This window comes from Sarcophilus harrisii, chromosome 5 (genome assembly GCF_902635505.1).
Source record: "Sarcophilus harrisii chromosome 5, mSarHar1.11, whole genome shotgun sequence".
Lineage (NCBI taxonomy): Eukaryota > Metazoa > Chordata > Mammalia > Dasyuromorphia > Dasyuridae > Sarcophilus > Sarcophilus harrisii.
The window spans coordinates 124,079,678-124,093,549 of record NC_045430.1 but is presented as its reverse complement, the minus strand read 5'-3'; the positions used below and the strand labels follow the sequence as shown (position 1 = coordinate 124,093,549).

The following is a 13,872-nucleotide window of genomic DNA, read 5'->3' as shown; positions in this document are numbered from 1 at the left end:
TAAACAGGTATTTTACCATGATCTTATATTGAAAAGAGATTTGTCCCAGAAAGTTCACAGCTTATCTTTCATATCTAAGTAGATGTTTTGTAAGGTCAACATTATACAAATTATTTTGCTCTTAAAATGCTCAATACATATAAAAATCCTAAATTACCTATTGTCCACAATAGAAACATGTTCAAAGGGACAAAGGCAAAATCTATTATTCTCAGTGTTCCTTTAAATAATGGCCACAACCTCAAGATAACCAAATTCAATCAATTAGAATTCATACAGACTATCCTAATTCCACGTAAAAGAATCTTTCAGATTTAACAATAATTTCTTCATTCTTAAAAAATATCTCAGGGTTTAGCCATCCCAGTGTGTTTTCTTCTTCCAATAGCAAGTTCCTTCCATTAAAAGACTTTCCTCTTTCTTTCAACTTCCTCTTCCCTTTTCTGCAACATACTTTTTCCTTCTTTCTCTCAATTATCAATATGCTTTATCTTCCTTCCCAACAAATTCCATCTCTCTCTTTCCAACTGATTCCTTCCTGAAATCATTCAAACTGTCAATTGTTTCTGCAAATCAATCTTTCTTTATCCTATTTATGTAAAATCACCACCTTTCTCCTTTTCTTAGTTTTAAAAAATCAATTAAACTTTTCCTTCAAAACTTTTAAGATTCACAATATAGTGGATAGCTAAATAACGCCATAAAGCTCACACACATGTTCAAAAGAGCTGACAAAATTTAAAGCATAATTTATTTACAAATTACCAAATATATGTTTTAGAAGGTAACATACTTCACCTAATTAGGGGTATGTAACCTCTTTAGTTAAGTTAGCAGGACTTTGTTTTAACAAGCTATTCTTAAACTGAATCAAATCAAATGGCAGCTTTAAAAAAGTTTTTTTCTTTCAGTAGTAAAGGTTCATTATTCAAACTAATTCCTAAGATCTCATACCCAGAATAAACAGATCCAGCATGCACAAGGCAATAGTAATTATCTCCCACAATTTCAGAATCACTATACCACTTTAAAAAACTAAGTTCCCAAAATTCAATAGGCCAATAAGCCAAAACATGGCTCTTTTTTTTTTTTTTTAACAGTGTTTTTAATATTTTAATAGTGGAGAGTTTGGACTGGCAGCCATATTAACCAGCTAGCTGGATCAGATTCTTATTTCAAAGCACCCAGTCATGAGAAAGGGATTCCAGAGACTCTTATAAGGCTCCAGTGATCCAGGGAAACAAAGGCAAGGGTTGTAGAGCACTGGTAGAAGGACCATAAACTTTTTAAAATTCTGGCAGGATGGGGGTGGAAAGCTGGAGACAGGAAGTTTGAGCCAGAAGATAATTAAGTGTTTTGAGATAAAACCATTTGGAGTTTTATGGCTTTTTGGAATACCAGAGTGGCCAGAACTCTGCAGCCCTAATTATCTCAGTCCTAATGGTCAGGAAAGGGGGATTGCCACCAGGGAAACTGAGGCAGAACAATTCAGGGAAACTGAGGCATAACATAGTGAAGCTACATTCTAAGAAATGTCACATTAGTAATATGTAGTCACATATTATTGTAGTCACCCTAAGAAATATCTTTAAGCCTTTGATCTTTTCTACAACAATCTTTTAAAATACAATATCAAACATCTTTTTTGGTATTAAATTTTTATTACTGCCTTGGGCCATTCTAACTTGAACTTTTGGCATCATTATTACAGACCATGTGCCTCCCCTCTTTTTTAATATTTAGTGTTCTGTTGGCCTATTTGTGATGTTTGAAAATGAGAAAATATTTCTGTCTTGTCTGACAGTTTTTAGTCTCCTTTGTATTTTGATTAAGCAAGAACCCCCTCTAAGGAATGTTAGTAGTTAAAATTCCTACCTTTATTCACTCTCATTTTAATTGATGTCAACAACTTGTTTAAAGATGCTGGGTTAGAGGTGCTGTAAATCCCAGTTATCTCATCTTTATCTTTCTGAAATGATCTTGAATTACACTCTTGGGAGTGACACTCTTGGGAGAGACTCCTTTCCTTATTCTATTTGCCTATGCTCTCAATCTCATTGTCATCTTCCATTGTTCTCTTAGGGTTACTCTATATATATCCAGTCTTTTTGCCAGGCCTGAGCAGTTCTGCTGTCACAATATTTTCATAGAAATCCCCTTCTCCTCCTATTCTTTATATATCATAATTGTTTGCATGTTGTTTCCTCCATTAGGGTGCAAGAACTTTTTTTGTATCCTAAGCATCCACCCTTAGTGCTTGGCTCGTGTTGTTTGTTAGTCAGTCATGTCACTAGAGTAGCTCTGACCCCAGTTGGAGATTTTGGGGGAAAGATACTGGAGTCATCTGACACTTCTTTCTCCAGCACATTTCTAAGATAAAGGAAACTAAGGCAAACAGGGTTAACTGACTTGGTCAGGGTGACACAACTAGGAAGTGTTTGAGGCCAAATTTGAATTTAGGACGATGAGTCTAATTGTTTACTCTCTGTTAAAGCACAAGTTTCTGTTTGTCATTCTGTGCTCCCCACATCTATTGTCTTCTGACTTAACTTAAAGAAAATATTTGTGATAACTAAACATGTGATATCTATGTAGTCTACAAACCCTTAACCTCTTTTATTTCTTGATACAATTCAAAAAATTAATAGGTGCTTACTCTCTTCAGAACACTTTGATAGGCATTGGATAATTACAAAAATCTTAAGGTCTAATAGGAAGATCCTAAACCTCAAACTATATTTTTCCAGTATTCTCCACTTTCTTATTTTACATCAGCATATTCACCTTAAGTTGTCACTGTGGTTTATGAAATGATCATTATAACATGTATATATGTTGCACCTCAGTTTACAAAGAAAAACCCCACCATTAGAAAGGTGTAGGGATTATTATCTCTCTTTTATATATTAAAAAGCTATTTTATATTATAAACTTTGTTTAGCCATCTTATATTTTTGATTGGTAAAATAATAGATTGAGGGAAAAGGATCTGGGGGAAAATATTTTAGGGAAATTTGGAGAAGAGGAAAGAGAAAGGAAAAACTGAATAACACATTAGGGTTATAACTCTTAGGATACTCCATAACAATCAGTATTGTGAGAGGGATATTATGTGTAGAATTGCAAACAGGGTAGAGGGAAATTTGAGATTGATCCTCATTTCTGGAGATGAAAAGAGAAGTAACAGTGATTACCAACCAAAATATGTATGGGCTGGGGAGACTGATTATTAGGATGGCTATGACTACTTATGAAGACTTCACTGAAGAATTGAGGGCTCTGGATATGGAATATTGCCCCTATTGTCACACAAGGTCAAGATGGTCTTGCTGAACTGCTTTTTTCTTTCTTAAAATATTTATCAGAAAGATGGTTTTCTGGACACAGGAGGGACATAATCAGAAAGGATCAATGTAACAAAAAAGGGCATTGTGAGTAAAAATTTTAAAAATGGGAAAAATGATAGAGAAAAGCAGAGATATCTAAATAATAAATGAAATTCTCACCTCAATCTGTCAATAGGTTTCATGCTTTATTGAAAATGCAGGATAAGAATTCTTATCAGAAAATGGAAGAGAAAATGTATTTTGTCCCTTGGGGGGGACTGGGAAAAACAAAAACAAAACAAACTAGTAACAGACAAAAGCAGATTTCCATGGAATGTCCCTCAGCATGTGACAAGTTGTCCAAGTCAAAGGATCTTAATCATAATTTGATATGAATTTTTAATGAAATGTTGACTTTTGAATACTAATGTCTAAAACCACAGAAGTACTGACTCATGACTTTTTCAAAAATTCACAAGAACAAGGTAGAAAATAAGAAGGTAAATTTAATCTCATAGGGACCAAAGACTTGGTGAGATGAAACATATGGATTGTGCCTTGTTTCAAAATTCTTGTCGTATGTCTTAAAATAGAGCAATGAGAGGTGCAAAGGCTGAAAAGCGTATCTGACTAAAGAATGGAGGAGGGAGTAAATGACTTACAAATGCAAGAGAGTAGCTACAATGAAGTACATTTTCAGGAGCCACAATCCTAGAAAGGAGTCAGTACAACATCCTCATACACCATATCTACACACCGAAAAACACACAACACACAAAATGGTGTCAAGAGCCTAATAATACAAGTGGGGCAATTTGATCTTAGAATTAACAAGAGACGACCCATGACTGGCTCATGGCTTTAGAGAGACAAACCAATGGAGCAGAACTCCAGAATACCTTTGTAAAAGCAAACCAAAACAAGTCTACTACTCAGCAATGATATATTTAGCATACATTCGTTACCAGAAACAACATTTTCATTTTCACCTTTAGTTTGTCCTTGACTAGTTCCTGCTTGATGAGCTAATTTTGTCTTTGTCTTATCTATATCAATGGTTAATCTGGAACACAAGAAGGATAATATAGGAAAAACAGTAATAGAAAAACATACACATGAATTTTTATAATACTTAGGATACTATTCTAACACTTAAAATAACTTTAGCTGTAAGCAGGAATATAAAGTATATAGGACTATGAATAGAATCTAAATAGCAAAAGGTTGTTGTTCAGTTGTTTTCAGTTATCCTGGCTGCTTGGGAACCCATTTGGAATTTGGCAAAGATACTGGAGTGGTTTTCCATTTCATTTTACAGAAGAGGAAACTGAGGTAAAGAGGGTTAAATAAATTTTTCCAGGCTCACAAAACTAATAAGTATCCAAGGCCAGATGTGAACTCAGCATTTTATATACTACACCACCTAGCTGCCCAAATATAGCAAAAGAACTTTGGATCCATTATCTATGAAGTATGTCATGGAGTCAAAACTGGTGCAAGTCAGAGTAGGTTGCAAAGAGGAAGCAAAAGAAGATTTCTGGCAACTAGACAAAATAGGAACAGTACACAAGGGTGAAAATTCAGGATTAGGAACTGTGGCCAGTAGCCTTGTAGAAACTAGTCTGGGTATTTGATATTCAATCCTAAGCAACAGAAGCTTCTTCAACTGGCACATGCATTGTTTTAACTCTACAACTTTCACAAACACACATTTACATACAATCTTGTAATTTCTTTGATCTTTGGGCTGGTGGTATGTTCATATGTTATCTATCTGAGTCTGGCTGAAAGGATACAGAAATCTAGATACCTGGAAGGGCTCCCTATGCTACCCCCATGGAAGCATTTTCCTTATTTGAATCAAATTTGCAAGTGACTACAGAAATGTGTAGTGGCTATAAAAGCATGATTTATGTATGAAAAGTGAAATAAAAGGTATCAATACATTACTGGAGAAGAAAATGGCCTTTTAAAATGACCACAGATGGCCACAGATAGGCAGCCTTTGGTAATTCAATGGGAAATATTCAATGAATGAAAGGTCTGGGGCAGTTGGTGAGTGTCCACATGACATGTATGACAGTATGCATGAAATTCTAGGGCCATCTAAACATCTGATCTTCCAAAACTCCTGTGATAGCAATCCCAACCTCAGGGGTCAATATTCCAGACTAACCCTCATAGAATATTCATAGAACTCTATAAAGTCCTTTCTTGCTTGATCTTCTAGGTCCTGATTATATTTCTTGATTTGCTGCTCTCTCTCTCTGCTGCTTCCCTTAGGAGCTGCTTAAGATCAGTGACCCTCTGGATTTTTTGCAGGATTCATAGCTATGGCTTTACATTGAAGCAACAGAGTTGAATGTTTTTTCTTCCCTTTTTTTTAAAAGGCACAGAATTTCATCTTATATGTTGTGGTTCTCCCTTAAGGCTCTGCTCTGAGTAGATATCTTCAGGGAAGTTTTTAAGGTTATAATAAAAAAAAATTTAGAAGGTTTACTATATGGAGAGCATTATGCTGTTAAAAGGTATCAACTGTAAGGAGGCATAACTAAAGTATAGATTTTCCCAAAGAAAGTATTTACAGATTTCTAGTATTTCTAGATTTCTAGTGAAGGAACAGTTCAATAAGCAGAGTAGGAAAAAATAAATGATAAGATTGTAAAAGTAATGCAAAGTCCTTTCCTGATAGTGAGAATTCCTTGCCTTATTTTCTAAGTCTTGATCATATTTCTAAGTTTACTGCAAGGAAGGTCTCCTGGCACCTGTGTAGAGGAGAGGGACTAAAAAAAACCCAAAAGGCCCAATGAGTCAAAAGAGAGGAGGGCTCATATGTAGGAGGGGCTCATATGTAGGTGAATGTCATTCTGAGCTGATAGACTTCTGAGCATGTGAGTCACAAGGTCCAGCCCTACAGGGCTGTTCTAATTATTCCCTGAACATGTTCCACATTCCCATCTCAACAGTTTTTTCTCATGATGCTCCCTCAGCTCTGAAATCCTTTTCTTATCATATCAATCTGTTGGAATCCCACTCATACTTCATACTTCAGGATTTCATATCCCTTGTCTGTGACTCCCTTATTCTTCCTCCACTAACTGCTCAAACCCTTTAATTGGGTTTTACCTTTATCACATCATACCCTACTGTGTAGGAAACTCTCAAATCACTGACAGAAAAGATTATAATTTGTCATTTTCTATCTCCCACAAGACCTAGTAGAATGCCCCATACCTAGAAGCTGAAAATATTTGTTGAATGAAGAAATATCAGAAAAACAAATAGAAACAGCATTGAGGGTCTTGTGACTTTTTTTTTTTTTTTTTTGAAAACTTGAATTTCATGACAATGACCGTGGTAGAATGAGATAATGAATAAAATCCAATTTCCATTTGATATTTTAAGTGAATGACATAGTTGAATTTTTTGGAAGAAATCTGACTAGTCCTATTGGCAACAGTGGAAGCAAATAACAGTCACTGTCTACAGGGATATCGAGTCCCTGTTGTTCAGGGGATCCAAATCATGCCATCACTGTAGCTACTTGATGGTACAGATTCATATCCTTAAAAATAATGGAGACAAGCCAGTCTTCTGAAACTTCTTACCTTGTGTCAATGACTAATTTCAAACTCTGCCTTTCAGCCCCTTTCAGCTGTAGATTTCTGCTTTCAATCAGATGCATTCTCTTTCTCATCTCTTCCAGATCAGCTGTTAGCTTCTCAATTGCTATTTCCAAGTCATTTTTTCCAATCGCTGTGTTTTGGAAGTTTTAACTTCTATCAAAGAAGTGACTAATGAGGACATTAGGAGTAACAAACTCTGTAAGAGTGATTGCAAGGTTGATAATTTAGAAGGACAAAAGTTGTCTTTTTGAGCTAAACTCCCATATTCCTATACTTGTGACCTAACCATGACCAAAAGCCATGTTGACTGAACACTTAATAGAATATATTTCAGCTACTAAACATTGAAAAAAAAAAAAAAGGATTATTTCATTATTCCTCCAGAACTGCTTTTCTGGTATATGATATCTCTATGGTTTCCTTGTGGTATTAAAAAAAAAAAAAAAACCACCTAATTTTCTAGAGCAAAATGGGAAACAATGCTATTTCAGATAAACATTTAGGAGCTTAAAATATGAAAGTCCTCATAAATGTTAATCCAAAGCTTGAGGTATTTAATTAACTTGTGAAAATAAAGGAGGATGACTAGGGGATAACTTAGGTACAAAATGGAGGAAAGTAAATCATTTTCCTAACCAAAAAAAAATGTGATGAGTAATAAGTGTTTTTGATATCTAAGTAATTTTGTATTTAATGCTTTAGCAGAAAAAAGGGGCAATGAAGCACTGCTCTGTCTTTGAGATGTGCTGGGGGCCTATACACCACATCAGCTGGTAGGGTGGGCCCAGGAGGTAAAAAGGGGCTTGGCCTCTGAGGCAGGAAATTGTGTCTGACAGGAGTTAAGGAACTGCTATAGGTTTCTTAAGATGGTGAGGGGCATGTCCTCTTGCTAGATCTCCTCCTGGGATGCAGGGCTAACTCCAGAAGTCTCCGGTATAGGGCTCCGCCTATGCAGTTCTGAGTGGGCTGGGCATGGACAATCCCAGAGGAGAGGCAGCATAAATAGACAGCCCTGAGCAGAACTTGCTCTCTTGCTTTTGAGCTCTTGCTCTTGCGCTCCTGCGCTCTAGCTTCCTGTTTCCTCCACTGAGAGGGTGACCGAATAAAGACAGAATGTTTGCACCTTCTGGTGGGCCTGTCTCTATGTGATCTGGGTTGGAGCCTGAAGACTGGTAAATTGGCCTAGCCATGCTACTGACCGATAGACAGATAGAGTAGCCTTAAGGGATGCTACAAGTGGTGACTGAACAGGCACCACGTGGCTAGGACCTCACTGTGTAGCAGGCCTATAGGGTGGGAAGAGAAACAAAACTCTGCTCTAGTGAGTGGAACGTTTGGTATGGGACAAACTATAGTGAGGGTCCCATACCAGGAGGTGCCAGGGAAAGTAGTTTATAGAATAGTAAAGCAAGCAGGACTGGAAATTGATTTTAAAAGTGGCAGATAGTAGGTAGTCAGATGGCTTCCTATGATAAGGAAACACTGGGAGCCATCCCAGAACAGCATCACCTCATTTATCAAGTGATTGGGAGCACTTTAAGAGGTGCAAGCCACAATCCATTAAAAGTAGATAATGAAGTACAAAGGGAGAGTCATAAAACAAATGAGGGTCATAAACCAGGACCAGCCATGCCCATAACATGGAGCTGGTCGAAGTTAGTTGTGGGAAAGAATCAGGAAGTAAACAAGAAGATGGAGATGGATGTGACAAGAGGTAGTGAGGAAGAAGCAGGAAGTGGATATGATGGAACAGGAGGAGACAGAGAGATAAGATGAGTAATGAGGAAGTAAACAGAGAGACATGTGATCTTGAGGAAAAGGATGGTGATAAGACAAGGGAGAAGAAAGCCAACAGAGGGAAGGTTGTCTCCATCTCCAAGCATGGTCTTCTCCCTCATCCACTGCCCTCTCTGGGGAGATATGTCTCCTGTCTGCTCCCTCTGAGCCTCCTTGTGGAGGCTTTGGAGATTCCCAGACAAATTTAGGACAAATAATACAAAAAGCTGGAAGATATAAAAGAAATGAGGATCAAAGGCAATATGATGCAGCAGTATAGCAGCTGTGTCCCAATATGCTCAATGAGCATTTAGCAAAATTCAGACTTCTGGAAACAGAGGCCCTCAATGACAAAGATTAAACAGGGCCCAAATGTACCTTTTCCTGATTTTGTGGTGCGCCGACAGGCGGCTGTTGTCATTGGGCAAAAGAGAAGCCTCCACTCTCCTTATACAGAAATTGGCACAGGAGAATGCTAATACTAACTGCCAAAAGGCCATGCTTACTTTAGATGGGGAGGCTGGCCTGAAAGAGATGATAAAGAGATGCAAAAATGTCGGCTCCAGTGCTGTATTTAAAGAGTTTGCAGCAGAATACCTGCCCTGGCAGTTTGCAGACTAACAAGAGGATATTCTGACCCCTGGTGGCCACAGGTCTCAGGTACAATCAATGGGGCAGGGATATACTGAAGGCTTGGGGGGATCAGTTTATATACCATCTCCACAGGATTTTTAATTGGGGTCATTGAGTATTTGGGAACCACATTTCATATCACGTCCACACCATTAACATGGAAATCTAACCCCCCAGTTTGGGTAACCCAATGGCTTTTCTCAGCTTACTAAGCCTTACGTGAAATTATACAACAATAGTTGAAGGCTGGACATGTAGAACCAATGTACAGCCCGTAGAATAGCCTTGTATTTGTTATAAAGAAAAACTCTGGGAAATTCAGAGTACTAGTGGACCTTGGGGCCATTAATGCTACTATTGAACCTATGGGAGTCCTACAGTCTGGCATGCCATCTCCTAATCTAGTACCCACCGGCTGGCCAGTTACAGTAATAGAGATACAAGATAGTTTCTTCTCCATCCCTCTGGCCCCAGAGGAGAAGAAAAGATTTTAACATTCCCTCTATAAACAATGCAGGGCCTGATCTGCACTACCAATGGAAAGTTCTCCCCCAAGGGATGTATTGTAGCCCCACCTTGTGTCAGGCATACATAGTGCAAATTCTAGAGCCAATTAGGAAGGTGTTGGCTTCAGACCATGATACTGCATTCTATGGATGATATACTGTTATCAATGAGCAGTGGGAAAGATCTCTCTGCCCTGCTGAAGGAGACCATAAGCATTCTCGCTCAACCAAGGACTGGTGGTAGTCCCAGAAAAGTTCCAACATAACTATCCCCTCATTTACCTGGGGCTCTGCATGGGGACTTCTGCAGTTACTAATCAGATACCTAACTTACAATTAGACAAGGTGAATAATAATATCTTTTATAGATAATAATCTTTTTCTTCTTTACTGACACCACTAAGAACCACTAGGCCTCAATTTATCATGAGCGCTCAAAAAGAGATTCTGGTGTTAGAGACTCCTTCTGATTCCACCCCAAAAAATGAGCTTTTTGCTGTCCTCCAGGCCTGTAGGAGATATCCCGAGCCCATTAATAATCCTATCAGACAGCTTTTGAGTGCTCAGAAGCATTGAGGATGCTGTCCCATAACCTCAGAACTCTTCAATTGCTGACCTTCTTGCTGAATTGCAGCTGATTTTTACAGACTAGGAACATCCCGTTTACATCCTGCATGGATACTCTCACCAATGGTGTGCAGGAGGCATATTTGCAGGCAATGAGGTGGCGGACCGTGCTTTGCTATGCTCCCTTCTCACAGTGGCCACACCCCCTGAATGTGCCCATGAATTTTTCCACTTTCCCGGTAATTCTCTATGTTGTTTTTATGGCCTCACCTGGGAACAAGCCTGATAGATAGTGAAGCAGTGTGTTCAGTGTGTTCAGTTTCTCCCTCCTTCACCTAGTAAAGGAGTTAATCCCTGGGGTTTATTCCTCAATGATTTATGGCAAATGCATGTGACCCATGAAGGCCATGTGGCCATCCACATTTGTAGTGACACTCCTTTGGTCATTAAACATTTATATAGTTGCTTCTCCTCTCACGGAGTTCTAATACCATAAAGACAGACAGTGGTCCAGCTTATACCTCTAAGCAGATGGCCACCTTCTTCACCACATTCTCCATTAAATATGTTATAGGGATTCCCTACAATCCGTAGGGTCAGGCCCTAGTGAAATGGGCCCATCATACTCTGGAGACCACCCTTATTAAACAAAAAGGGAGAGGAAGTAGACGGAATCCCTGATAGCCCACACAGGGGGACGTGGATAAGGCCTTACTTACATACTTACAATATTTTGTAGCTGGATAGGGATACCAGTCTCTCTCCAGGAATGATATATTTGGCACAATCTTATAGACAGGACAGAAAAGTAGCCCCCATGAAAATAGTGCTTCAAGCACTGGAGAACATTCAAAAGGTCCTTTGGAAGGACAAGGAAGGACACTGGCAAGGTCCATCCTTAGTACTTTGGAGAGGGCCAGGATATTTATGTCTTGCAGGTCCTGATGGGAAAGCCACTGGATTCCAGAAAGAAGGACAAAGAGAGTTTCCCCTATTAAAAACAGGGGCTGAAGAAGAAAATGAGATAACCCAGAAAATGCCAGAAACAGCACCATAGCAGGGACATGACCACTTTGCTGGACCAGTTTAGTGATTGGATCCAACATACTTCCTTTCCCATGCCCTTCTATTGTATCCCATGGGCTCCATGTAGCCATTTTTGTATTGTTGATTCTTTTGCTTTTGCCTAGTTTGCTAGGATGCTTTATATGTATTCTTAGAAATTCTGGAGAGGTGCTTATGGAAGAGCTTCTCATTCGTCAATATGAGAACACTCAGTCTTATTAATAAAAAAGGGAGTAAGGGGCAATGAGACCCTGCTCTCTAAGATGTGTCACAGGGCCTGTACCCACGTCAGGGCCTGTACCCAGCAAGTAAAGATTGTGTCTGGCAGGAGAAACTACCATAGGGTTCTTGAGATGGGGGGGGGGGTCCTTTTGGTAGATCTCCTCCTCAGACCCAGCTAACTCCAGAAGCCTCCAGTCTGGGGCTCTGCCTGTGCAGTTCTGAGTGGGTTGGGCATGGGCAATCCCGGGGAGAAGCAGCATAAATAGCCCTGAGCAGAGCTTCCTTGCTCTCCTGCTCCTGCTCTCCCTCTTCCTGCTGCCCTCACTGAGAGGATGACTGAATAAAGACAGAATGGTTGCACCTCCTGGTCAGTCTGTCTCTGTGTGATCCTGGTTGGATCCTGAAGACTGATAAGCTGGCCTAGTCACCGGCCACTGAAGGGTGGGCAGATAGAGTAGCCTTAAGGGATGCTACAACTAGCACTGAGATTTTCTCTTAGAATAGCTTTTCATCTATGTGGAGCATCAAGATTCCAGAAAATTTCCATCTGCTTTGGGTCAATCTTAGAGATAATTATATCTATTTGTGGTAAAAGGAACAATTCATGCTAGAAAATTTTTAAAAAGAAAAAAGACTTAACTTCATTAATGTGTTACTAATGTCTGAGAGGCGAGCACAGACTTAAATGTACTATATCTCTAATATTATTACTCCAAATAATAAAGTTAAACCCTCTTGACTCCAGGGACCACCTGAAGAGGCAAGTATGAGACAAAAGCACTGGGTTTGGAAGTCAATCTGATTTCAGTCACTAGCCATAGGACCCTGAGCAAGTCATGTTACCTTTCTGAGACTGTTTCCTCAATTATGAAATAAAGTTTTGTTAGATGATCTAATCTGAAATTATGATTTCCAAGATTCCAAACAAGGCATGGGGATAAGTGCAAGGAATATGAGAAAATGAGGAAACAATTCCTGCTCTATGGAACTTATCTCCTATAAATGAACACAACCTGAGTACCTCTGAGTGTGCATAAATAAGTATATGTAGAATACACCTAAGATAAACAGGGCAATTGTGGGGGAAAGGTACCAAATAGATTTAAGAAAGATTTTAAGCTATAGACTAAGCTGAATTCTGCAGGAAACTAGGAATACTCAAAAGGTGGAAGAAGGAATGCATTGTTCATTCCTTGCCTGGATTACTCTGTCCCACTCCAGCCCCATGTAGCTAGAATGACCTCTATCCTTCTTTTGAAATGCTAAATTCAACATATATCAACCCTATAAAATCCTTTATGAATGGCATCCTTCAGTCCTTTAGGGTAGTAGTGACCATTTCCCTTTAGAAGTCTTCTCTTTTCCATGTCGTTGAAAAAAATAATTCTCTACTGAATTATGTGATGTCATTATCCATGTATCCCCCCTCCAGAGGGCAGGGATAATTTAAACTTCATATCTCTCCTGTCCCCATAAAGGTATTTAGAACATAGCAAGTGCCTAATAAATGCTTGCTGTGTAGAGAAGAATTCAAGATAATACCATGTTTATCAACATGAGAAACTATGAAAGGATGATAGTGTCTTTGATAAAAAACTGGGAAAACCAGAAGAGATGGTTTAGGGAGGGAAATAATGAATTTTGTTTTATATTGAATTTAAAGTATCTTGGTCATATATTTTGAAAATAAAAAGCCTCAATTTTCAAAATATATGCAAGGATAATTTTTTTACCATTGACCCCTGCAAAACCTTGTGTTTCAATTTCCTCCTCCTCACCCCATCCCCTCTCCTAGATGGCAAGTGGTCCAATATATGTTAAGGTAAAAATATATGTTAAATACAATATAGGCATGCATATTTATACAATTATCTTGCTGCATAAGAAGAATCAGATCAAAAAGGAAAAATAAAATTCAAGCAAACAAAAGAAGTGAAAATGCTATGTTGCAGTCCACACTCAGTTCCCACAGTCCTCTCTTCACAAGATTATTGGAACTGGCTTCAATCATCTCATTGTTGAAAAGAATTATGTCCATCAGAATTCATCATTGTATAATCTTGTTGATGGACATCCATTCAATTTCCAGCTTCCTGCCACTACAAAGAGGGCTGCCATTTTTTGCACATCTGAGTTCCTTTTCCTCCTTTA

General features: G+C 38.6%; 1 long non-coding RNA gene across 1 annotated transcript; it reads left to right on the top strand.

The window, feature by feature from the left end:
* The first annotated feature begins 4,712 nt into the window (after positions 1-4,712).
* On the top strand, positions 4,713-12,610 carry LOC116419298. Its single transcript, XR_004229566.1, has 2 exons — positions 4,713-9,388; positions 11,373-12,610. It is a non-coding gene; the product is annotated as an uncharacterized LOC116419298 (long non-coding RNA).
* Positions 12,611-13,872: the final 1,262 nt, after the last annotated feature.